Consider the following 27,229-nt stretch of genomic DNA (forward strand, 5'->3'; position numbering starts at 1 on the left):
CGCCTGCAGCGGAGCGCGCGAACTTAACCACTCGGCCACAGGACCAGCCCCTTGTATGGGTATTCTTAACACTGATTTGACTACTACAGTAATACTAGACCTCAGGAACATTTCATTTGTAAGTGAATTTCTTTAAATAATTATTGGTGCGAATCAGCTCCTCTCTACTCTCTTACCTCCATCACCTAATCTCGACTACATCCCTGCTGAATACTCAAGTGTATATAAGATAATTCTGGCTTATGTAGTTTGAACATCACCTCAGAAACTTTTATTAGATGTGCATGTATATCACATTCTACCATTTTGCTGAGAGAAAGTTTCAGGACTTGCAATGTTAAGCCACAGTAGATGGTGGGAAATGTCTACTGTCTGTATATGGATAAATGTATCTAGCTGAAGATATTCTTTTAAAAAATGTAAATATTACAATGATACTAATTAAACCAACAACAAAGCTATGGGGTCTGTTTAGAATTGTGGTTTCATAATTTACACATGCGCTGGAGCATCTGAATACCAAAGACTGGGTAATGAAATTAGAAATATGTATTGCTAATGTGGGACAAATTTTGAGATATGAAAGCAACATTCCAAGCATAACAAAAGATAATGCCAGAAGAAAGTGCCTAACTTTTCTGAAGTGGCAATATAGGCAATAAAAATTATCTATCTTTAGTTGTTTTGTGGAGATACACTATAATAATGTCAATTCTCTCAGTCAAAGAGTAAAAATATATAGGCAGACACAGTTTTATAAAACTTCCATTATATTTTTATATAAGTGAGACAAACTGTGAAAGAATGAAAAATAAGTATGAACTAAGTATGTCTCTTTAGTCTACAAAATAAAAACAGTTTTACTTTCGGCAGAATAATTTTCTTAGATCACTGGGTCATTTACCCTATTTTTTATATTTAGGTTGTGAGAGACACATATATGTAATTTATTTTAATGCAAATATATCTCCTCAATATATTCTATTTATAAAGTGATATATAAACCAGAAAACGGTGTCCCAACAACAGCAAGTTTCATCATACAGATCAAGTTTTTGATACCAGCAGTTGCATGCTTGAAATTTTTCTCTCTATCTGGGGCCAAGGACTTTAGTGCTATGAGAATTGTGTTTTAATTGATCTTGGATCATACGTTTTTAAAGTATTATTTGATAGAACTGTTTATCTTGCTTAATGTACAAAGGTTATCTATCCTTCAGGTTTCTGGATGAAATTGAAAATGTTCTTATATACTTGAAACAATATGGGATCTGTCCCCAAGAAACAAGATTAATTCTCATTGATTAACTAAGAACACGACATTAAATGATTTTAGTCAGTATTAGGAATTCATCAGTAAAGGAGAAAGGAATTTCAGATAAATCGAACACATATTTTGAAATGCAAAAAATGAGTTAACACTAGTTAATACATTGTCCCCAGGGAGAGAGCTCCCACAAACATATGTAAAAGTGAGGACTGGATATGAAAGGGCAAACAAGTCATGGAAATCCTTCACAACTATTCAGAGAGAGGAGCCACACTTCTCTGGTGCAAAATCAGTGTAGGCACAAAGGAGCAATGAGAATGTAGAGAAGGTGGAGAAAAGAGGAAAGGTTTGGCCCTTAGAAATATGAACTTGTGGCACCCCATGGAAACTTCATCAAGAAAAGTCCGGATTTTATGCTTAAAGTTGTCTCAGAAGGTAAATTGTTTCTTCCTTTTTTAATTTCACATATACTCCCCAAAAACTTCAGGACTTACTGAAATTCCTATTGAGGTATTTCAGCAATACTTCCTAACTTCTCACAACAATGACTCTGAAATGTGCTATAATGTTTTGATTTCTCAAAGCTCTCTGTGTTTTGTTGTTTGTACTCAGTTACATGTCTCAACATTTACTCTTTCCAAGGTGCATTGGTAAATGTCTAAATTCACTATGACACCAGTGGTAGCTCATTCCTATCAGAAACTCAAGGTTTGCATGGTGATCTGGGTGGCAGGCAATACTAATTCTAATAAAGTTAAAATCTTGTGTTTATAAGGAAATTGGATGGGTGGATATGTGCATATATACATATATATATATACATAAACGATAATAAAGAGGGAATTAAAAGGGAGACAAGAACAAATGCATGGAAACCAGGAATAATGATGGATCCCTTATCAGGTGGGTTCCAATTAAGAACCACAGACATCATAGACCGAACAAACAAGGCTTTGATTCCCAAGCAAGCCTGTGTTCCAAGGAAACATGATTGGGCAAATGATGACAGGTGGAAAGAGCCATGGGCAAATGTGGTCCCTGTGGCAGTTCACTCCAGCGTGATCTTTACAATGTACTGATATTTACCAGCAGGCTGGTGAAGTATGAGGCCCGCATGTAGTTAAAACGCAGTATTGAAATTTGCTCAGTGCAAGTCTGCATTCTGTGTTTCTAAAAATTTAGTCCAGAGTGTATCAGAATCATCTGGAGTGTTTGTTAAAATTGAGATTTCTGGGACTTTCCCTTGGTCTCCTGAGTCAAAATGAATGCAGCAGCAGTGAAGTTGGAGTGAACAACAGAAATCTATACTTTTCTTATAGCCCCCAGGTGATTCTTATGCCCACTTATAAAGTTCTAGAACAGAAATCAGCAAACTTTTTCTGTAAAAGACCAAATATTAATTATTTTAACCATTGTAGGACAAGAGGAAACATCAAGGATATTATGCAGGTACTTATATAACAAGAAATAACAAATTTCCACATATTTTAAAATTGACACAATTCAAAATATAATGATAAGAGTATATTTTTTGTAATAAAATTCTAATGAGAACACTTTTTGGGAGTCTTACATTTTGTTTAATTCAGATTCAAAGTTGTTTTTCTCAATCATCAAATCAATTGTAAATGTGTTCACCTGTAAAAAGCTTTTTAGCTTGCAGGCCATACAAAAACAAGTCGCCACCCAGATTTGGCCTGCAAGTTATAGTTTTCCAACCCCTGATCTAGAAATGCTGGGCTAGAAACTTTGGCCTAGAAAGTATTTTCCAAGAATAGTTACTTAGGATAAGTAATAAAAAAAAAAAACCTTATTAACTGATATCATCCAATAAAATAAGTTAAAAATAAAGTAAAATAATAAAAAAAAATTATAATAGTGAAACCATAAAAGTACTAGAACACAGTAGAAATGACTCCTTTTTTCCAAATTTCTGGATGGGGAAAAATTTCTAAACAAATGCTAGATGACAGTATCTAAAATGATTAGGTTATAAAAGCATCCTATTTTAGTAAATAAAAATGTTATATATATACATACACACAGTGTACAGGTATGTACTTTGTGTGTGTGTGTGTGTGTGTGTGTGTGTGTCTAAAGACTAAACAGTTACACCAAAACCGAGTAATTTTCTTTGTTTATTAAATTATAGATTATTTTTGTTTTCTTATTTTTCATTATTTATATTTTCTAAATGGTTTATAACTAAAACATAGAAATCTTTAATAAGGAAAAACTATTTCAAAAATATAATTACGAAGATTTTATAATTGAACTCCTATCTCCTCACCCTCTAAGTCAGCTGCTCCTTATGTCTTTTCTATCTCAGTAAATGGCAGCTCTTTTCTTGCAGTTTGTAGGCCAAAAACCTTGGAGTTATTCTTTACTCCTTTCTTTTTCTCACATCCCACATCCAATCTGTCAGGAAATTATGATGGCTAAACGTTGAAAATATATTCAAAATCTTATGACTTATTAGCACCTCTATTGCCAACAGCCCGGTCCAAACCACCATCATCTCTCACCTAGATGATTTCAGCAGTCTCTCAACAGATCATCTTGCTCTCATCCTTTTCTTCCTATACTCTATTCTCTACACGACTGGCAAGATGATTCCTTACAAATATAAGTCACATCATGTAACTTCCCCACTCTCTATGTCCAATGGCAGTCCATCTCACACTCAATGAAGTTCAAAGTCCTTACCACGACCTTACCTCACTGATTAAACCTCTTGCTCCTCTTCCCCTCTCTCACGTAACTCCCACCACACCGTCGCTTTAATATTCTCAGAAATATAAAGCATAGTCTTATCTCCCTTCATTTGTTACTGCTCTGTCCCTTTCCCTGGAGCTCTCTTTACCCATATACATGCGTGGCTCATTCTGTCAATTCATTCACGTCTCAGTTAAAATATCATCAGATAAGAAAGGCTTTTTCTCACCCCTCCATATAAAATTGCAAACCCCACTCCCTTCCAGAGATCTTTATTCCTCTTGCTTAACCTGCTTTATTTTCCTTCATAGCATTTAAAAATATCTGCCATATTTTATGTTTATTTGCATTGCTGTCCCCCACCCCACTACCACTAGAATGTATGCTCCAATGTGAGCAGGGACTTTGGTCATTGTTGTATCCCAGTGCCTAGAAGAGTGACTGATATGTAACGATGGTAAATAAATACTTATTTAATAAATGAATTGCATAGAATGATAGGACGTAATAAGACAGGAAAGAGAGGTTATTATGTCATATAATATTAATGGAATGAAGCATAATGCATTTTGCTAAAAGTAGTCAACAGCAGCAACATAAGAAGAAAAAAGGATGCTGAAAGAAAGCCAACAAAATATTTATAATGGATGTGAGGCTCTCTGCAAATTGAGAAATGTGCAATTTTTTTGCTTTTCTACTTCTTTAGGTATTCCAAATTTTATTTGCTGAACATATATGAATTTATAATGGATAAAATTGATGAACTTTAAAAATTCTTAAAATATAATGGAATAAATGAAAAATTAAAGCTCAATAACTTTGCCTAGATTAACATTTTACTTCTGCATTTCTCTTAACCAAATGAAAATTGAAAGGCAGCTAGAAACTGGAAAACATTCACAGTAATTATACCAGATCACTGATTACAATTTTTATTTTTGTATAAATAGATTGCATAAGTCAATACAAGAGCACATGGGCAAAAGTAGTTTCTGGAGAAATATATCAACAGACAACTATAAAAGAAAAAAGGAAATAACAACTCGATAGAAAACATATGACAATGTCCAAGGTAACTAGCTAAGAAATGGCAATTTAATATGACATCATTTTCACCTATCAAATTAGTAATACTAAAAATGTTAGTCAATGTTGGTGAGGTTGCAGTTAAAACAGGCACTCTCAACTATTGCTGATCGGGTTTAACTTTTAGAACTTTTTTGAAACTATTTTGCAATTTGCTTTAGTATCCTTAAAGTTGTTCACAGCTTTTGAACAAGTGATTACCATCCTACAACCCATATACATACAGTTCTCCACTAGAATGGAAAGTTCCATTTTCAAACCCTCATTAAAGATCTCTGGAGTAATCTTCATGTCTCATCACTCTCCTATGGCCATAACAACATCTCACCCTTACACCACAATATAATTTCCAAGAAAAAAAATGTGCATTATGTTGGCAAGTTTAACTGACGCATGCTAGAAAAACTCAATTTTCTTCAAATGTGGCCTCATCTTTTCTATCTGCTTTTTGTAAGTAGCTATATCTGCCACAGAGTTGAGGTCATAGGAGGTGTGCAGTACCTTTCTGTTAATTAAGTTATTGAAAACACACATCCTGTTCTCATCTGACCATGAAATGGTTTGTTTTCTATTGTTAGAAATGGAGGCTAAGACCCAGAAAGAGGAGAGACACTAAAATGAAATTACCATCTGACTACTCAGAACTCAGAGCTTTACCTTGATCTTAAACTTTCTTCTATGATTATGACGGTGTCCAAATTACCTCAAATATTGATTTGATCATTTAGACCAAATAAGCATGTTTATGTACATTTGCACACGTGTGTGTGTGTACTTCTTTATATGTGCTTGAGGAGAGAAAGGATTATCAGAATTGCCTAGTTAAAATAATTAAAATACTTGAACCAGTTGTATGAGTATTCTCCAATATTTTCTGACTGTCTTATACAACTTCAGGACTTACTAACTCAGAATTGCAGGAGACAAGAAATGAAAATTTAAAGAATTTTCCAAATGAAGTGTATTTGGAACAGAATAAAAGTGTTAAGAAAAGATCATTATTGAAAGAAATCATTTGTGTTTTCACCAATTACAAAGGGAAACATAATATTCTATATAATTCCCCCAGAAAAGCAAATAGCATAGAGATACTTGGCAATGAGGAGATGTAGATATCAGCCTCAATAAGTATCTGTAGTCACCTGTAAAATGAATTGTTTAAGCAACAGAGCAACTATGGATAGATAAGCAAAACAAGTATGTTATTAATCTAATAATAGGAATGACAAAAACTGAGACAAATGGTTGGATTTGCTGAAATTATGCAGACTTCTTTGCCAATTTTTTCATCTGTCTAAAGGAAATGTTAGCAGTTATTTAAAATGTTACCAAGTGTTCCATTTTCTTTATCTCTATATGTCTATTTCTAAACTATTTTCTATTCTCAAATTTTCATTAGTGATAGCAGAAATCACCTCAAGGAATGTAAAGTATTGGCAAACTTTTTTCTGTTTAATTTTGAGTAGTATATCTCCAAGTTTCCCTTCATATTAAAAAAAAAAAGCACTAAATGTAAAGGATGTTGTTATTCCCGCCAACCATGATAGCATATGCAGTCTTGTTCTCTGGGCCATTCATTCTCTCTTATCTTCCAGTATGTTTGACAACAAACACAGTGTATAATTAAACTTGTATTTTCTGTTAAGTTGTAGCCTGGGGTAAGTCAGTCACAGTGCTTTTAACTCTTGAGCCATTTTAAACTATGATACACTTTCTCTTATCTATGAGTAAAAGATTTGAGTCATTTAGGGGATGGGGGGATAATCACCATCCTTTGGCAATTGAGGAACAGCATTCACAAAATGTGAGAATGACAAATAACACATGTATGTTTTTTCCACAAGATTGAGCCTACATCTGTGAACGTGAGCCAGCAGATATTTATCTTTGGCATATGTCAAATAATCTTACTTCTCAACATTAAGTACAAGCTACAAAGCTCCACTGCTTTCAAATTTCTCTGAGCGGGAGAAGATGAACAACTATCTACGTAACTTGCATATGTACTCAAATCAATTTTTAAATGTACATGCCCTTCTAAAAATAGTGTTATCCTTCCTGAAATTAAATCCTTATACAGTAAGGTTTTATTTTGCTGCCCCTATCTTACAGTATTGGTGCTGGATTGGTGCCCAGACCAGAAAAGCATTTGTGACTACCACCAGTTCATCCTGAAAGAATTTTCGAGGCCTGTTTTTCTTAATAGCTGCATACCCCCACCTTCTTCCATAACATTGAATCATTCTGTATAGCTAAGGAAGCCCAGGGTAGCCTGTAGTTGCTATGTTGCTAGCTATATACCTGCTTCCTTCCAAGGATAGCTATGTAGACCACACAAGTGTATTCTATGAAAATGCACAAATATGAAGAAGCCCAATTCTTTTGAAAAGGTTCAGTGCTATTTAAAGTCAAGTAAATTTGGCATATGGAAGTATAATAGAGAAAAGGCTAATTCAAAGTGATAAAGTTAATAGTAAAAACACTTTGGAGTTAGTAAAGAGTCCATAAATAATTAAATTAATTATACACTTGATGATTTCAAACATATGCTATGTTATTAACTTAATTATTTTGGAAGTCACAGCATTCCAATTCAACATTAATATTTTTAAAGATGTCTTCATTGTTTTTTAAAATCCTGAGTCAATTTTCTCAGCAAAAGAATAAGTCAAGAGTGCTTGCTGGAACCATTTCTATTTAACAGTGTACCATGTGTTTTAGGTAGTTCAGTAAGGCATAAATAAATACATAAATGATTACATATATAAATAAATAAAAGGCAAAATGACTAGAAATAAAACTATTGCTATTTAAAGAAGATAGATATAATTTTGTAGGTTGGAAATCCAAAAAATTTGCAAATAAACTATTTAGGATGAGAACTAAATTTCTGATGTATACTAGATCAATATAAAATTATTTGTCTTTCTGTATACAAGCAAAAACTAGAAATGTAAAAGGATACCATTTTATATGGTCAAAAACATCAAATAACTGGAAAATAGCCAACAGAAAATTACAAGATTTCATTGTGAGTTATTAAAGAAGACCTAAACAAAGGAGCAATATACAATGTTCATAAATTAGGAGACCTAATGTTTTAGAGAGGTTAACTATATAAAATTGGTTTTTAAAATAAATGCAATCACAGTAAAATTCACAACAGTTTTTCTTGGGTGGACTATGATAAGCTGATCCTAAAATTTGTACAGAAATTCAAAGGGCCAAGAATAGTCAGGATAATGTTTAAAAGAACATGGGAGGGGAGATGTCATTATCACAGCAGCATGAAAGGACCCTTTAGTCTCTCCCCTTCAATTTACAGTGAGTAAAACACCCATAACCCAACAAAAGCTACATTGTACAATACACCAGGGTGCCAGAAAGACCCACAATTGGTATGTGCAGAGGTGGGTGAATTAGAGCACACAGAAGAGACTAAACAGGGGACAGCAGAGGCAGAGCCCAGGATCCTAGATCCCTGGCCATAGCAGCTGAGTTAACTGCCCCTAGCTCCAGAGAACTTGATGGGTAGCAGCAGAGGTGCACATTGGACTCCAACCAGCAAGCCATGCCAGCTGTGGAGGCCATGGGAAACAGAGCAGCAGTGAAGGCAGAGCCTTGTGAGCCCATGCCCCCAGCCTCAGCTTGGAGCCCAGTAGCAATAGTGGAGGTGCACACAAGACTGCTACATCCAAACCATGGTGATGCCTGTGATCACAAGATAACAGAAAAATTTAAGACCACGCCTCATGTACCAGATTCCCTCCTCATCTTCCCCTTCCCTCCACCACAGTGCAGTTTCTGACCCAAATGATCCTGGACAAGACTAAGACGTCAGCCATCCTTGTAGAAAAGCCAGTGAAAACAGCAGCAGCAAGGTATCAGTGACCCCCAGAAATGCAGATAACTATGACACCACAAATAGAGGCAATGGAGAGTGGAATGTGCAGATGCCCAAATATAACCAGAAGCAGCTCAAGTAGTAGAAACCAAAAACTACCACTATAACACCAACTACTGAAAAACAAAAGAAAGGCTTCTAATCTCCAGGCAGTTGAAAACTTTGAACCAAAGCAAAGCTGTGCCTAAATATAAAACACATTTACTACAGTAAATGCACTGGCAGAGAAATAACTCAGCAAGCACCACAAAAATCCATGGTACCACGATTAGAGAAAGAAAACAATTCTCCAGAAACCAAACATAAAGTCATGGAAGATTGTGATCTAACTGATAAAGAATTCAAAACAGCTGTCATGAAGAAACTCAACAAACTACAAGAAAATTGAGAAAGGCAGTCAATGAGCTCAGAAATAAAATCAATGAACAGAAGGAATACTTTACCAGAGAGAATGAAACTTTAAAAAAGAAGCAAATAGGAGCAAGCCCCATGGTTGAGTGGTTAAAGTTCTGCATGCTCTGCTTCAGCAGCCTGGGTTTGAGGGTTCAGATCCCATGCGCAGACTTGCCCCACTTGTCAGTCATGTTGTAGAGGCATCCCACATACAAAGTAGAGGAGGATTGTCACAGATGTTAGCTCAGGGCTAATCTTCCTCAAGCGAAAAAAAAAAAAAGAGGAAGATTGGCAACTTCCAGTCTTCTGGGTGAATCGTCCTCACAGAAAACATAAAGAACCAAGCAGAAATTTTGGAACTGAAGAACTCAATAAAAGAGATGAAAAATGCATTAGAAAGCATTGGTAATATAGCAGATCATATGTAAGAGAGAATTAGCAAGCTCAAAGATAGAAACCTAGAAATGATGCAGGTAGAAGAGAAGAGAGAGCTAAGATGTTTTAAAAAGATAGACATTCTACAAGAATTATATGACTCCATTAGAAAGGGCAACACAAGGTAATGGGTATGAGAAGGAAAAGAGAGAGAGAAGGGAGCCAAGAACTCATTTAAAGAAAGAATAGCTGAGAACATCTCAAACCTGGGAAAGGAACTGGATATAAATATCCATGAAACTAATTAAACACTGAATTATCTGAATGCAAAAAGACCTTCTTCAAGACACATGATAATAAAAGTGTCAAAAATTAATGACAAAGAAAGAATATTAAAAACAGCCATAGATTAAAATAAATCATAATCTACAAGAGAATCCCCATTAGGCTACCAGCAAATTTTTCAGCAGAAACTCTACAGGCCAGGACAGAGTGGAAAGGTATATTGAAATGATTGAAAGATAAAAACTGTCAGCCAAGAATACATTATCCAGTAAAGTTAACTTTCAGATCTGAAGGAGAAATAAAATCTTTCCCAGACAAATAAAAGCTGTGGGAGTTCAACACCACTAGACCTGCCTTATGAAAAATACTGAAAGGAACCCTCCTACCTGAAGCAAAAAGACGAAAGTATATAAACCTTCGAGTAAGGTGATAGATAGAAAGAATCAGAAAATTGGAAATTTATGTCAGAATAGGATAGTATACATTTAATTATAACATAAAAGTTAAAGGGAAAGGAAACATTAAAAATAACTATAACTGCTTCAATTTGATAATTAACTCACAATACAAAAAGGGGTAATTGGTGACAACAAAAAGACAGAAGGGGAAGAGGAAAAGGACAGCACCTACATGGGGAAATGGACATAAGAGGCTATCAACAGAAAAAAAACTATCTCATCTGTGAGATTTTTTGTACAAACCTCATGGTAACTGCAAAACAAAAATTCAGATCAGAATCACCAAACATAAAAAAAGAGGAAACTGAGAAACACATCACAGAAAACCACCGAACTGAAATCTCAAACAAAAACACAAGGAAAAAGAAAAAAACAGAAGTATAGAGTAACCAGAAAATGAAAGATAAAGTGGTAATATTAAGTCCTCATTATCAATACTCACCCTAAATGTAAATGGATTAAATTTCCCAATCAAAAGACGTAGAGTGGCTAGTTAGATTAAAAAACAAGACCCAACAACATGCTGCCTCCAGGAGAACCATCTCAGCTCCAAAGAAAAACATAGGCTCAAAGCGAAGTGATTGAAGATGATAGGTACTCTGAAACAAGTAGCAACCAAAACAAAGCAGATGTAGCTATACTTATATCAGATAGAATAGAGTTCAAGCCAAAAATGATAACAAGAGACAGAGATGGACATTATTTAATGATAAAGATGATAATCTATCAATAAGACATAATATTTAATAATATATAGACAGTTAACATAGGAGCACCAAAGTATATAGAGCAACTATTAAGAGACCTATATGGAGAAATTAACAACACAATAATAGTACAAGACTTTAATACCCTAGTTACATCAATGGAGAATTCATCCAGGCAGAAAGACAACAAGGAAACAGTGGCCTTATACAAAACAACAGACCAGATAAACTTAATATATACATATAGAGCATTCCATCCCAAAGCAGAAGAATGCATATTCTTCTGAAGTGCACATGGAACATTCTAAAAGATAGACCATATGTTGGGAAACAAAATAAGTCTCAATAAATTTCAGAAGTTGAAATTATATCAAGCATCTTTTCCAATCACAAAGGTACGAAGCTAGAAATCAACTACAAGAATAAAGGTGGAAAGTTCACAAATACGTGGAGACTAAACAACATGCTACCTAACAACTATTGGATCAATGAAAGAATCAAAGGAGAAATCAAAGAATACCTGGAGACAAATGCAAATGAAAACACAACATACCAAAATCCATGAGATAGAGCAAAAGCAGATTTAAGAAGAAAGCTTATAGCAACATAGGCCTACTTCAAGAAACGAGAAAAATCTCAAATAAATAATCTAACATTACACATAAGAGAACTAGGAAGACAAGAACAGATAAAGCACAAAATCAGTAGAAGTAGGAAATAATAAAAATCAGAGCAGAAATAAACGATATAGGGACTAAAAAGACAATAGAAAGGATCAATGAAACTGAGAGCTGATTCTCTGAAAAGATGAACAAAACTGACAAAGCTTTAGCTAGACTCACTAATAAAAAAAGAGAGAAGGCTCAAATAAAATCAGAAATGAAGAGGAGAAATTACAAAGGACACCACAGAAATACAAAGGATTATAAGAGAATACTATGAAAAGCTATGCACCAACAAATTGGATAATCTACAAGAAATGGATAAATTCTTAGAATCATACAACCTTCCAAAACTGAATCAAAAGGAAGTAGAAAATCCGAATAGACCAACCACTTGCAAGGAGATGGAAACAGTAATCAAAAATCTCCCCAAAATCAAAAATCCAGGACCAGATAGCTTCTCTGGTGAATTCTACCAAACATTCAAGGAAGATTTAATATATATCCTTCTCAAACTCTTCTAAAAAAATTGAAGAGGAGGGGATGCTTCCTAACTCATTTTATGAGACCAACATTACCCTGATACCACAACCAGACAAGTATTACACAAAAAATAAAATTACAAGCCAATATCACTGATGAAAACAGATGCAAAAATCCTCAACAAAAAATTAACAGATCATATACAACAATACACTAAAAGGATCATACACTATGACTAAGTGAGATTTACTCCAAGGATGCAAGGATGGTTCAACATCTGAAAATCAATCAACATCATACACCACAATAGCAAAATGAAGAATAAAAATCACATGATCATCTCGATAGATGCAGAGAAAGCATTTGAAAAGAGTCAACATCCATTTATGGTAAGAACTCTCAATAAAATAGATATAGAAGGAAAATATCTCAACATAATTAAGGTCACATATGACAAACACACAAGTAATATCATACTCAATGGTGAAAAACTGAGAGCTATGCCTCTAAGAACAGGAACAAGACAAGGATGCCCACTCTCACCATTCTTATTCCACAGAGCATTGGAAGTCCTAGCCAGAGCAATTAGGTAAGAAAGAGAAGTAAAAAGCATCCAAATTGGAAAGGAAGAAGTAAAGCTGCCACTATTTGTGGATGACATGGTTTATATATATAGAAAACTCTAAATAACCCACCAAAACACTATTAGAAACAATTAATACAGAAAAATAACAAGGTATAAAATCAACATATGAAAATCAGTTGTGTTTTGTGGCTGGCCCAATGTCATAGTGGTTAAGCTGGCTTGCTGTACTTTCATGGCCCGAGGTTCACAGGTTCAGATGCTAGGCATTTACACACACAGTACTCATCAAGTCACGGTGTGGTGGTGTCCCACATACAAAATAGAGGAAGATTGGCACAGACATTAGCTCAGCGACAATCTTCCTTAAGCAAAATGAGGAATATTGGCAATGGATGTTAGCTCAGGGTCAATCTTCCTCACCAAATAAAGAAAAATCAGTTGTGCTTCTATACACTAACAACAAACTATCAGAAAGGGAAATCAAGAATACAACCCCATTTACAATCACAGTGAAAAGAATAAAATACCTATCAATAAACTTAAACAAATATAACAGATGTTTTTCCAAAAAAGATATACAGATGGCTAACAGGCAAGTGAAAAGATGTTCAACATCACTAATTATTAAGGAAATACAAATTAAACCACAATGAAATATCGCCTCACACCCATCAGAATGGCTATTATTAAAAAGTCAGAAATAAAAAGCATTGGAGAGGATGTGGAGACAAGGGAACCCTCATACACTGCTGGTGGGAATGTAAATTGGCACAGCCACTATTAAAACCACTATGGAGATTCCTCAAAAAACAAAACATATAATAGAAGAATCATATGATCCAGCTATTCCACTTCTGGGTATTTATCCAAAGAACATGAAAACACTAATTCGAAAAGATATATACATCCCTATGTTCATTGCACCATTATTCAGAATAGCCAAGACTTGGAAACAACCTAAGTGTTCATCAACAGATGAATGGATAAAGATGTGGTACACATATGCAATCGAATACTACTCTGCCATAAAAAAGATGAAATCTTGCTGTTTTTGCAATAACATGCATGGACCTTGATGGTATTATGCTAGGCAAAATAAGTCAGATGAAGAAAGACAAATATTGTATGATTTCACCTGTATGTGGAAAATAAACAAACAAATACATAGATGCAGAGGACAGAGTAATGGTTACGGGGGGGAGGGGATTTGAGGAAGGCAAAAATGATAAAGGGGTACACATGCACAGTGACGGATGACAACTAGATTTTTGATGGGGAACACAATGTAGTCTATACAAAAGTTAAAATATAATGATGTACACCTGAAATTTATACAATGTTAAAAATCAATGTTACCTCAATAAAAAAATTAAAAGCAAAAGAACATGGTGGGAGAAATAGCTCTATCAGATAGCAAGACTATGTAAACTTGTAATCAAGACTATTATAAACTTGTAATAATTAAGAAGGTGAGTTAATTATTGAGCCCCATAGATTAATAGAACAGAATGGAAAGCCTAGAATGTTACTTTCACACACTTATGGAATGACACTTGATTTATGAACAGAAGCTTCATTCATAAAAAAATATGATAAGACATCTTTAGTTATTTTCATTTATTTTTATTAAACAAATATTACTGGAACAATATACTTGTTGCAAAGTCGTTGGGCACCATACCCTAACATCAATTCTAGGTAGATTAAACACCTATATTAGTAAGGCAAAACAGGACAGCCTTTGAAAAGACAATGTTAGAAAATATCTTTATAACAACAAAGGAATGTTTGATAAATTAAAGTAAATTAAATTTTAAAACATATTCATTAAAGAATATTAAAAAAAAGCATTAAAATATAAGCCATAGGGTCGTAGTGGATATTTACAGTGCATATAAACAACAATTGACAAGTCCTCAGAATGTATAATAAAGCCCTACAGATATAAAGATAAAATAAACAATGCCAGTTTAAAAAAATGGTTGATAGATTTGAATGGAACTTCACAAGGAGAAAATCAAAATGGATGATAACCATATGAAAATGTGCTCAACCATATCAATCATAAAAATAAAAATTCACTCACACTGAGAAATCATTACACATTCACTGGTGGTAATATTTAAAATATCTAAATTTACTAACTGTTGCTTTGGATGCTCTCATCCATTCTGAATTAAAACACTTAAAATATTATTAATAAAGGGAATTTCTTTAATCCAATTAGTAATATCTTTTAAAAAGCTAGAAAAATATCATTCTTTATGGTGAAACACTGAAAGCTATCACTTTAAGATATGGAACTTCATATTCTCCTGGTGAGAGTGTAAGCTTATAAAACCACTTTGGAGAATAATTTGGATACTACCTAATAAAACCATGGGCACTCATACCCTATGACCCAACAATTCCACTCCTCATTATATCTGAGGAAATGCATGCACATGTGCATCAGAATACAGCATTCTTCATAAGGGCCCCAACTGGAAACAGCCCAAATACCCATGAAAAGTGTAAAGTCATAGAATTAGGATATATTCATGTAAGTACCACAGTATGAATTAATGAAAATGAAGGAACTACAACTGAACACAACAGGAATTAATGTTACAAATACGATATTATAAAAAAGAGGCTAGACTCAAGAGAACACATATATTCCAAAGTATATAAATTTCAAAACTAGGCAATAATAACAATAGAATTTGGGGATGTATGAGTAGGTAGCAAAACTGTAAACAAAACAAAACAACGATTTTCACAAAAGCTATGATAGTGTTTATTTCCAAGGGAGAGTGAGGAGTTTGTGGTCAAGAAGTTGCTCTATTTCTTGACCTGAGTGGTAGTTACAAAACGTTCACTTTTTAATAAAATGATAAGCTATACAAATATTTTATTTTTCTTTATATATGTTATAATCACAATAAATGTGTTAAAAACAAATAAAAACAATAAAAATGTGTTCTAGTATAAAGTACTATGCAGATCCATTCTAGCCCGTAATCTCTCTCAACATAGCTGTTGGACTTCCAGTTCTAAAAATACTTACAAAGGAATTCTAAAATTTAGAAAAATAATATATTAATTGAAAACATAATATTAGGTCTTAAGTGCAAATAGCTCCTCCTCTATAGTATATTAAAACATAATATACAGAAATTGCTTTGTAATTTTATCGTCTTTGATTATAGACAGTTATTCTAACAGTGCAGCATGCTAACCTCATCATTTACTAAAGGGAAAAGAAACCTTTCATTATAAAAACCAAATATTTCCACAATCTAGAATTACGTTATTAGGGAGGAATGTAATTAACATATAAATATAATGAACACAATGATTTTATGACCCAAGTACAGTGTCTAGAAGTTCTCATGTTCCAGCTGTTTTATGAAATGGACCATTAGAGCACAACTTAATAATTTTGTTTCATAATGTACACACTGATGGTTAAAACAGTAAGCTGCAAAGAGGATAAAAGAATCTGACACCTAGTACTGGTAATAAGGCACTTTGATTATCAAAAGTTTTTTATTTCTTAATGAAGTCATCAGAGTTTCCCATAGTAATATGGAAGCCATTACTTTAACCCATGTTCAAATTCAAAGCAATTAAAAAGAGGCAGCATTAAAGACTTTGAATAGATTTAGTCCATTTTAACTTCTATGTTTCAGCTTACATTAGTATATATATATATATATACATATATCACCAAAATTCACATAGGCCTTGAATAACTGGCAATTATCTAGTCATCATTTATCCAGTCACCTATTATCTAGTCACCAATTTAAAAAACAGACATTTAGTGATTAGAAAGGACCAGCGAACAGCAAAGTAGCACCACTGCCAAAAGAGATCTCTTCAGATTAGGGGTATAGGATACCTTTGTAAAGCTTACATGGCAGAATTCATGGTATCTGGAACAGTAAAGGGAATTTCAATTTCCACTGATGTCAATTGATTGCCTAATTCATTTTAAAAAAAAGATAAAAGAATCAAATCTAGAATCCCGATTGAAGTATATTGTACTGTCAAAGAGACTGAGCATTAAGCTGTAGTTTCTTATGTTCATGAAAGTAATGTTAAAGTTACTATCAGCTTAGGTTTATTCTTCCCTATTGGATTTGAGTAAGATCAAATTAAGACAGGATATGTTTCTAATATAATTTTTAACTCTAAATCTTCATAAAATGTACAGTGAGTATTGCTGGTAATGTGGCAAAAGGGGGCCAATATTTTCAAAGTCAGCAGAGTGTAATCTGATTACACAAGAATGGAGTAAAGACGCCGTTTTTAACTTCTACCCCTAGGGATATAGCTGCCATCTTCTGTTCCACAAAGCAATCAGAAGGTAAGTTTACTGAGTCTGGAAGGAAAATAGTACAATTTAAAAGACTCCATAACATTCAGTTTAATAAATGACCTTTTCTGTAGATATCACAGCTTCTCAGTTATTTACTGAGTTAATTAACAATAAAAACAAAAAATAGCTACATTTATGTAATATCTAATATGTAACAGATTATCTTAGGTTGCTTACATAAAATATTAAAAATTGTAGCCCCATCTCATATCCACTGTGCTCATCTCTAAGCTCACCTGCAATGATGGTGGCAACTTCCTTCCTCAAACACATGCTGCCAGCTGTTTCTCTGCCTGAGAACTTTCTCCTGCAGTTCAGAAGGTTACTCAGCATTAACATATGGCAGCACCGGGGGCAGGGAATTTAATTCTCACAGAACAATCCTCAACAATGAGAAATGAAAATAGGTGAAAAAATGCCCAAGCTTCTCTATGTCCCTCAGCAGGACATTTTAGAGACATGTTCCACACAGTATCTCAGAGGATGACCAGCAGTTGCCCATATAAGCAACCCACATATCAACACACCTCTAACTGACTTTTCTTCCTTGCCTCTCTCACTTTCTCCACTTTCTCTTGTGCTTCCTGCGATCTTCTTCTAAATAAATACCTGCACCATATACTTTATCTCAAGAATTGCTTTGATGGGAACCCAAAGACAGAAATAAACCTACCACCTTGTTAAAAAAAAACTGAGGAAGAGAAAGCTCAAATTATTTGCCTGCAGTTGCAAAGCTAGAAAATGACAGAACGTAGGATTTGAACCTGGGTCATTATGGTTGCATAATCTGTACTCATTCCGTTATGCAACATTATATCCCATATTTAGGACTTGATTAAAACCAGTTTCACTGTAATACTCTCTAATCTATTTACAGCAGTTCCCCTTTATCCACAGGTTTTTTTTTGCACAGTTTTGGTTAGCTGTGGTCAACCACAGTCTGAAAATATTAAATCAAAATTTCCAAATAAACAATTCATAAGTTTGAAATTGCATGATATTCTGAGTAGCATGATGAAATCTTGCTCCATCTGGCTCCATCTCACCCAAAATGTGAGTCATCCCTTCATCCAGCATATGCACGCTGTATATGCTACCCTCTTGTTAGTCACTTAGCAGCTATCTCAGTTAACAAATTGACTGTCACAGTATCACAGTGCTTGTGTTCAAGTAACCCTTATTTTACTTAATAACAGCCCCAAAGTGCAAGAGTAGTGATGCTGGTAATTCAGATATGCCAAAGAGAAGCATATTTAAGCAAAAAGCTGAAAGTTCTTGACTTAATAAGGAAAGAAAAAAAATTATATGCTGAGATTGCTAAGATCTAGGGTAACTTTTATTACAGTATATTTTTATAATTGTTCTATTTTATTATTAATCATTGTTGTTAATCTCTTACTGTGCCTAATTTATAAATTAAGCTTTATTATAGCTATGTGTGTATAGGAAAAAGTATAGTATATATAGGGTTTGGTACTATCTGTGGTTTCGGGCATTCACGGGAGTCTTGGAACATATTCCCAAACAATAAGAGGGGACTACTGTATTTGCAACCACTTATATATGTCTGTCTATTTGGACACATAAAATTGCAGAGTAGAATGGGAAATATATGTATGGTCTGATAAACCATAATGTCATTGCCATTATAGTGCAGAATTTGTATACTATTATATAAGCAAAGCCTAGAAAGATTTATTGCTGACATTTCTATATCTTTATGCTCTTTGTTGCTAAGCTATATCTTACTACTCTTACAGTAAAGTGAATGAAACACACTAAGAAAAAAAGTCTGTTCAATTACCTCAATATATGATTCTAAGCATAGAGCTTCAACCATGGGAAACAGAAAAATTAAACTGAAGAAATAATGTTGAATTCTTTGGTTATGTTCCTCCAATTTCTTAAATATCATACTTGACGGTTACTTTGAAAACGCTAATAGTGCTACTATCATCTAAATAACATTTTAGAAAAGTAAGACTTCTGGTTTCCAGTCTGGCATGTAAAGATCTTGAAGATATTCATGTTGACCGAATAAGTAAAAAGCTAAAAAAAAGTGAAAAATAAACAAATCTTATGTCTGCCAGAAAGTGAGGTTACAGGGCAAACTTCTGCCCCAAAATTGGAGAGACAGACAGGTAGATACAGGAAATTACAACTTATCTGAACAAAAATCAACAAGCAGAAATTTCTGCAGGAACCAGTAATAGGGTAGGAAAATCAAAACTACAATTAATAAATTGCTGGAAGCTCAGTGTAGATGAGCCTGAGAAATAAAACCTTTCCACTGCATTATTAAAGGTCTATTTACCACAGTTCCTTTTACTCAGTACAACGACATCATGTCTGCTTTTCAAAAAAATTTACAAGACATATTAGAAAGCAAAAAGAAACCCAACAACCTTAGGAAACCAGAAAAACAAAAGCAAGTGAAGTCCAAAGTAAGCAACAGAAAACAAAGATTAAAAATGAGAGCAGGGAGGAGTGACATCAGCATCATGGTGGTGTAAGATCGCCCCTTAAATCCTCCCCTCTAGCATATAATGAAAATAACATTGATACACCAACAGAGGACATTCACACAACATGAAAGACATCTGAGAGACCCACACAGCCATACATCTGAAAGCAGTGGTGCTGGATCCCCCAGAGGAAGCGGAAGGAGGTAATGGGGGCTTTTCCAAATGGCAGTGACCTCAGGACTATGCAAGGCTCTGAGAGGAAAGGGGGAGGGGCAACCCTCTGTGAGAACACCATCGTTCTCCAAGTTCCCTCACAGCCTGTGGGAAAGTCCCACAGAGAGAGGTGACTAAGCTACTGCAGGGGTGTCTTCACCAAGCTAGCACCTCAGAAGAGGAGTTAGTGAGGGTCCAGGGAAAACACCCTAAGGGTCATGCAGGAGAAAGAAAGTGCCCTTTGTCCCATCCAACGTGCCAGTTCTGAAATTGGCCAGAGCACCACACTGAGAGAAAAGCAGCAGCTGGGGGAAGTGTGCAGGTGAAAGAAAATGCTCCTCCTCTTGCCCAGCACTCCAGCTCAGCGATCAGTCAGAATGCCATACAGACAGAAAAGGAGTCAGTGGCCAGAGCTAGGGAGCCACGGATTGTGCCAGTCTCAGAATACACAGCACCTGACGCCCACCCAGTGGCAGCAGAGAGAAGCTGCAACCAGATAATATCACTATGTAGAGTCAAAAATCCATGCCATCAAGCAGTATGAAAAAATATATTAATCTCCAGACCAGAAGGAAAATGACACATCTCTAGAAATCAACCCTGAAGGCACAGAAATTCATAACCTAAATGACAGAGAATTTAAAATAGCTAGAGTAAAAAAACTCAAGTTGCAAGAAAATGCAGAAAGACAGTTCAACGAAATGAGTTCAACCTCTTTACAAAAGAGATTGAAACTATAAAGAAGAACCAATCATAACTGTTGGAGATGAATAGCACAATGGATGAGATAAAGAAAAATCTTGATGCTCTAGACAATAGAGCTGATGTTACAGAGTTCAAATTAGCAATTTAGAGGACAGAAATATGAAAACGTTTCAGATGAAGGAGGAGAGAGAACTAAGACTAAAAAGAAATGAAGAAATTCTCTGAGAAATATCAGACTCAATTAGGAAATGTAACACAAAGATCTTTGGCATTTCAGAGGGAGAACAGTAGGAGAATGGAGCAGAAAGCTTGTTCAAAGAAATAATAGCTGAGAACTTCACAAACCTGGGGAAGAAGAAGGCAATTCAAGTAGAAAAAGACAGTAGATGTCTAAACCATATCAATGCAAAAAGACCTTTTCCAATGCATTTAGTAGTAAAGCTGGCAAAAGTCAATGACAAAGAAAAATATTAAGTGCAGCAAGGCAGAAGAAAATAACTTACAAAGGAACTCCTATCAGGCTTTCAGAGGATTTGTCAGCAGAAAGCTTACAGGCTAGAAGAGAGTGGAATGATATATTCAAAATTCTCAAAGACAAAATCTTTCAGCCAAGAATATTCTATCCAACTAGGATATGCTTCAGCTATGATGGAGAAATAAAAACTTTCCAAGATAAACAAAAGCTAAGGGAGTTCATCACCACAAACCACCCCTGCCCAAGAAATCCTCAAGAAAGCCCTCATACCTTAAAGAAAATAGGAAAGCGGCTACAAAGCCCTCAGAAAGGAGATAAATATGTAGGCAATAATCAGAAAATTGCAGCTCTCTATGAGAACAGGTTAGTAAACACTTAAATATAACATTAAAGATAAAGGGAAGGAAAACACTAAAAGAAATATAATCTCATCATTTTAACCACAAACTCACAACACAAGATTTAATAAGATATGACAATAACAACTTACAAGGGGAAGAGGACAGGGATGGAATTGGCTTAGTCTAAGGAAATAAGAGGCTATCAGAAAATGGACTAGCTCATCTACAAGATTTTTTACACAAACCTAATGGTAGTCACTAAACAAGTAATTAGAACAGAGACATGAATGATAAACAAGGAGAAAACTAAGAAAACCATCATAGAAAACTACCTAAGCAAATTGGTAGCTTGAAATACGCAGGTGAGAAACAAAGGAAATGCAGGAGAACCGGAAAATGAACGATAAGATGACAGCATTTAGCCCTCATATATCAATAATCACTCTAAATGTAAATGGATTAAATCCTCCAATCAGAAGATACAGAGTGGCAGGATGGATTAAAAAACAAGACCCAACAATACGCTGCCTCCATGGAGCACATCTCAGCTCCAAAGACAAACACAGGCTCAGAGTGAAGGGATGGAAGACAATACTCCAAGCTGATGGCAAACAAAAGAAAGTAAGTGTTGCTATATTTACATCAGACAAAGTAGACTTCAAGATAAAACAGGTAGAGAGAGACAAAAAGGGGCAGTGTTAAATGATCAAAGGGACACTCAACCAAGACGACGTAGCACTTATAAATATATATGCACCCAACACAAGAGCACCAAAGTATATAAAGCAATGATTAACAAACTTAAAGGAGATATTAACAACAACACCATAGTAGGAGAGCTCAATGCGTCACTTCCATCAATGGGTAGATCATCCAGACAAAATGTCAACAAGGAAATAGTGGAATTAAGTGGAAAACTAGACCAGATGGACTTTATAGATATACATAGAACACTCAATCCCAAAACAAAACAACAGAATACACATTCTTTTCATGTGCTTAAGGAACATTCTCATGGATAGACCATATGTTGGGAAACAAGGCAAGCCTCAAAAAATTTAAGAAGACTGAAATTGTATCTGCCATCTTTTCTGACCATAATGCTATGAAGCTAGAAATCAACTACAAGAAAAAAGCTGAGAAAGGGACAAAGATATGAAGACTAAACAACATGCTACCAAACAGCCAATGGATCATTGAAGAAATTAAAGGAGAAATCAAAAAATATCTGGAGACAAATGAAAGTGAAGACACACCATACCAACTCATATGGGATAGAGCAAAAGCAGTCCTAAGAGGAAAATTCATAGCAATACAGGCCCATGTTAACAAACAAGAAAAATCTCAAATAGGCAATCTTAAACTACACCTAACCGAATTAGAAAAAGAAGAACAAACAAAGTCTGAACTCACCAGAAGGAGAGAAATAGTAAAAATTAGAGAAGAAATAAATGAAATTGAAATAAAAATACAGTAGAAAGGATCAATGAAACAAAGAGCTGATTCTTTGACAAGATAAACAAAATTGACAAATCCTTAGGTAGACTCACTAAGAAAAACGAAAGAAGGATCAAATAAATAAAACTAGAAATGAAAGAGGAGTATTACAACAGATATCACAAAAATACAAAAGATTATAAGAGAATACTATGAAAAACTATATGCCAACAAACTGAACAATCTGGGAGAAATTGGATAAATTCTTAGACTCATACAACCTTCCAAAACTTGAGTCAAGAAGAAATAGGGAATCTGAATAGACCAATCATAAGTAAAGAGATAGAAACAGTAATGAAAACCTCCCAAAACATAAAAGTCCAGGACCAGACAACTTCTCTGGAGAATTCTACCATTCATTCAAAGATTTATTACCTATCCTTCTCAAACTTTTCAAAGAAATTGAGGAAGACGGAAAACTTCCTAACACATTATATGAGGCCAACATCACCCTGATACCAAAGCCAGACAAGGGCAAGACAAAGAAGGAAAATTACAGCTAATATCTCTGGTGAACATTGATTCAAAAATCAGCAAACTATTGGCAAACCGAATACAGTAATATATTAGAAAGAGCATACATCGTGATCAAATGGGATTCATACCAAGGACACAGGGATGGTTCAACACCACACATCAATCAATGTGATACAAAACATTAACAAAATGACGAACCAAAACCACATGATAATCTCAATAGATGCAGTGAAAGCATTTGACAAGTTCCAACATCCATTCAGGATAAAAACTCAATAAAATCGCTATAGAAAGAAAGTACCTCAACATAATGACAAACCCAGAGCCAACATCATACTTATTGGGGAAAATCTAAATGCCATCCCCCTGAAAACATGAGCAAAACAAGGGTGCCCATTCTCACCACTCTTATTCAACATAGTATTGGAGGTTTTGGCTGGAGCAATTAGGCAAGAAAAAGAAATAAAAGGAATCCAAGCATGCAGAGAAGAAGTGAAACTCATGCTGTTTGCAGATGACATGATTTTATATATGGAAAACTCTGAAGAATCCATCAGAAAACTATTAGAAATAATCAACAACTACAGCAAAGTTGCAGGGTACAAAGTCAACTTACAAAATCAGTGGCATTTCTATACTCCAATAATGGACTAAGAGAAAGAGAACTCAAGAATACAATCTCATTTACAACCACAACAAAAAATAAAATATTTAGGAATACATTTAACTCAGGAGGTGAAAGACATATACAATGAAAACTATTAAGACATTACTGAAAGAAATTGGTGATGATGTAAAGAAATGGAAAGGGGCTGGCCCCACGGCCCAGTGGTTAAGTTCACGCACTCCGCATCGGCGGCCCAGGGTTTCACTGGGTTCAGATCCTGGGTGCAGACATGGCACCGCTCATCAGGCCATGGTGAGGTGGCTTCCCACATGCCACAACTAAAAGGACCCACAACTAAAATATACAACTATATACTGGGGGGATTTGGGGAGAAAAAAGCAGGAAAAAAAAAGATTGGCAACAGTTCTTAGCTTACGTGCCAATCTTTAAAAAAAAAAAAAAAGAAATGGAAAGATATTCCATGCACATGGATTGGAAGAATAAGCATGGTTAAAATGTCCATACCACCTAGAGCAATCTACAGATTCAATACAATCCCAATCAGAATCCAAATGACATTCTTCATGGAAATAGAACAAAGAATCTTAAAATTCATGTGGGGAAAGAAAAGACCCCGAATAGCCAAAACAATCCTGAGAAATAAGAACAAAGAAGCATCACAATTGCTGACTTCAAAATATACTACAAAGCTACAGTAATCAAAACAGCCCTGGTACAAAACAGCACTAGTACAAAAACAGGCACACAGATCAATGGAACAGAATTGAAAGGCCAGAAATAAAACCACACATCTACAGACAGAGGATCTTTGACCCAGGAGCCAAGAATATGCAATGGAGAAAGGAAAGCCTCTTCAATAAATGATGTTGGGAAAACTGGAGAGCCACATGTAAAAGAATAAAAATAGACCATTTATCCATAGACAAAAACAGGCTCAAAATTTATCAAAGACTTCAAGGTAAGACCTGAAACCATAAAACGTCTAGAAGAAAATATAGACAGTACACTCTTTTACATTGGTCTTAAAAGGATATTTTTTAATACCATGTATGGAAGGTAAGGGAATCCAGGATCAAAACGAAAAGACAACCCACCAATTGGGAGAAAATATTTGCAAATTATATATCTGACAAAGGATTAATCTCCATAATATATAAAGAACTCACACAACTGAACTACAAAAAAAGAAACAACCCAATGAAAAAGTGGGCAGAGCATATGAACAGATATTTTTCAAAAGAAGGTATAGAGATGGTCAACAGACACATGAAAAGATGATCAACATAACTAATCATCAGGGAAATGCAAATCAAAACTACACTTAAGTATCACCTTACACCCGTTAGAACGACTATAATCACGAAGACAAAAAATAACAAATGTTGGAGAGGTTGTGGAGTAAAAGGAACCCTCATACACTGCTGGTGGGAAAGCAAACTAGCAAAGCCACTATGGAAAACTGTATGGAGATTTCTCAAAAAATTAAAAATAGAAATATCATATGACCCAGCAATCCCACTACTGGGTATTTATCCAAAGAACTTGAAATCAACAATTTCAAGAGACTTATGCACCCCTACGTTCATTGTAACATTATTCACAATAGCCAAGACATGGAAGCAACCCAAGTGTCCGTTGACTGAAGATTCGATAAATAAGATGTGGTGTGTATATACAATGGAATGCTACTCATCCACAAAAAATGACAAATTTGTCCCATTCACAACAACATGGATGAACATGAGGATATTATGTTAAGCGAAATAATCCAGACAGAGGAAGATAAACATCATATGATTTCACACATAGGTGGGAGATAAATAAATGTATGGACAAAAAGAATAGTTTAGTGGTTACCAGGGGCAAAGAGGTTTGGGGGTGAGCACAAGGGGGGAATGGGGCATATTTATATGATGACAGTCAAATAATAATGTACAACTGAAATTTCACAATGTTATAAATTATTATGACCTTCATAAAAAATTAGAGCAGAAATCAATAAGATTAAAAACAGAAAATCAATAGAAAAATAAGCACACCCAAAAGCTGGTTCTTTGAAATATCAATAAAATTGGTAAGCCTCTACTCAAACTAATGAAGGAAAAAAGGGAAGAAACAAATTACTAATATCGAAAATGAAAAAGGCTCATCACTGCAGATATCATGGACATTAAGAAGACAATAAAGGAATATTATAAATAACTCTATGCCCATAAATTTGATAACCTAAATGAAATAGACCAATTCCATGAAAGATATTCTGCCAAAATTCACACAAGAAGAAATAGTCAATTTGAATAGACCTATATCTATTAAGGAAATCGAATCAATAATTAATAACTTTACAAAAGAGAAAGCACTAGGCGCAGAAGTGTTCACTAGTAAATTCTATGAAACTTTTAAGTCAGAAATTATATCAATTCTCTGCAATCTCTTCCAGAGGGAGAGAATCAAAGGGAATATATTCTAACTCATTCTATAAGGCAGACATTACTCTAATACCAAAATCAGACAGAGACATTACAAAAAATAAAACTACAGACCGATGTCTAGCATGAGCAGATGAAAAAAATCCTCAAAAAAATATTAGTAAATCAAATCCAACAGTGTATAACAAACTTAGACACCATGATCAAGTCGGACTTATCCCAGTTATACAAGGCTGGTTAAGCATTCCAAAACCAATTGAGGTAATACATCACATTAACAGGCTAAAGAAGAAAAATCACATGATCATACGAATGCAGAAAAAGCACTTAAAAATCTAACACTCATTCATGATAAAAAAAAAAAAACCCTCTCAGCAAACCAGTGATAGAAAGGAACTTCCTCAATTTGATAAAGAACGTTGATTAAAAAAACCCTACAGGTAACACCACACTTAATGGTGGGAAGCTAAACACTTTCCCAGTAAGGTCAGGAACAAGGTATGGATGTTCTCTCTTATCACTACTTTTTCATATGGTACTAGAAGTACCAGCTAAGGCAACAAGACAAGAGAAAGAAATGAAAGGTATATAGATTGGGAAGGAAGAAATAAAACTTGCTTTGTTTGCAGATGACATGATTGCCCATGTAGAAAATCTAAAAGAATTGACAAAAAATACCACTAAAACTAATAAGCAATTATAGCAAGGT

The sequence above is a fragment of the Equus asinus genome, chromosome X (genome assembly GCF_041296235.1).
Source record: "Equus asinus isolate D_3611 breed Donkey chromosome X, EquAss-T2T_v2, whole genome shotgun sequence".
NCBI lineage: Eukaryota > Metazoa > Chordata > Mammalia > Perissodactyla > Equidae > Equus > Equus asinus.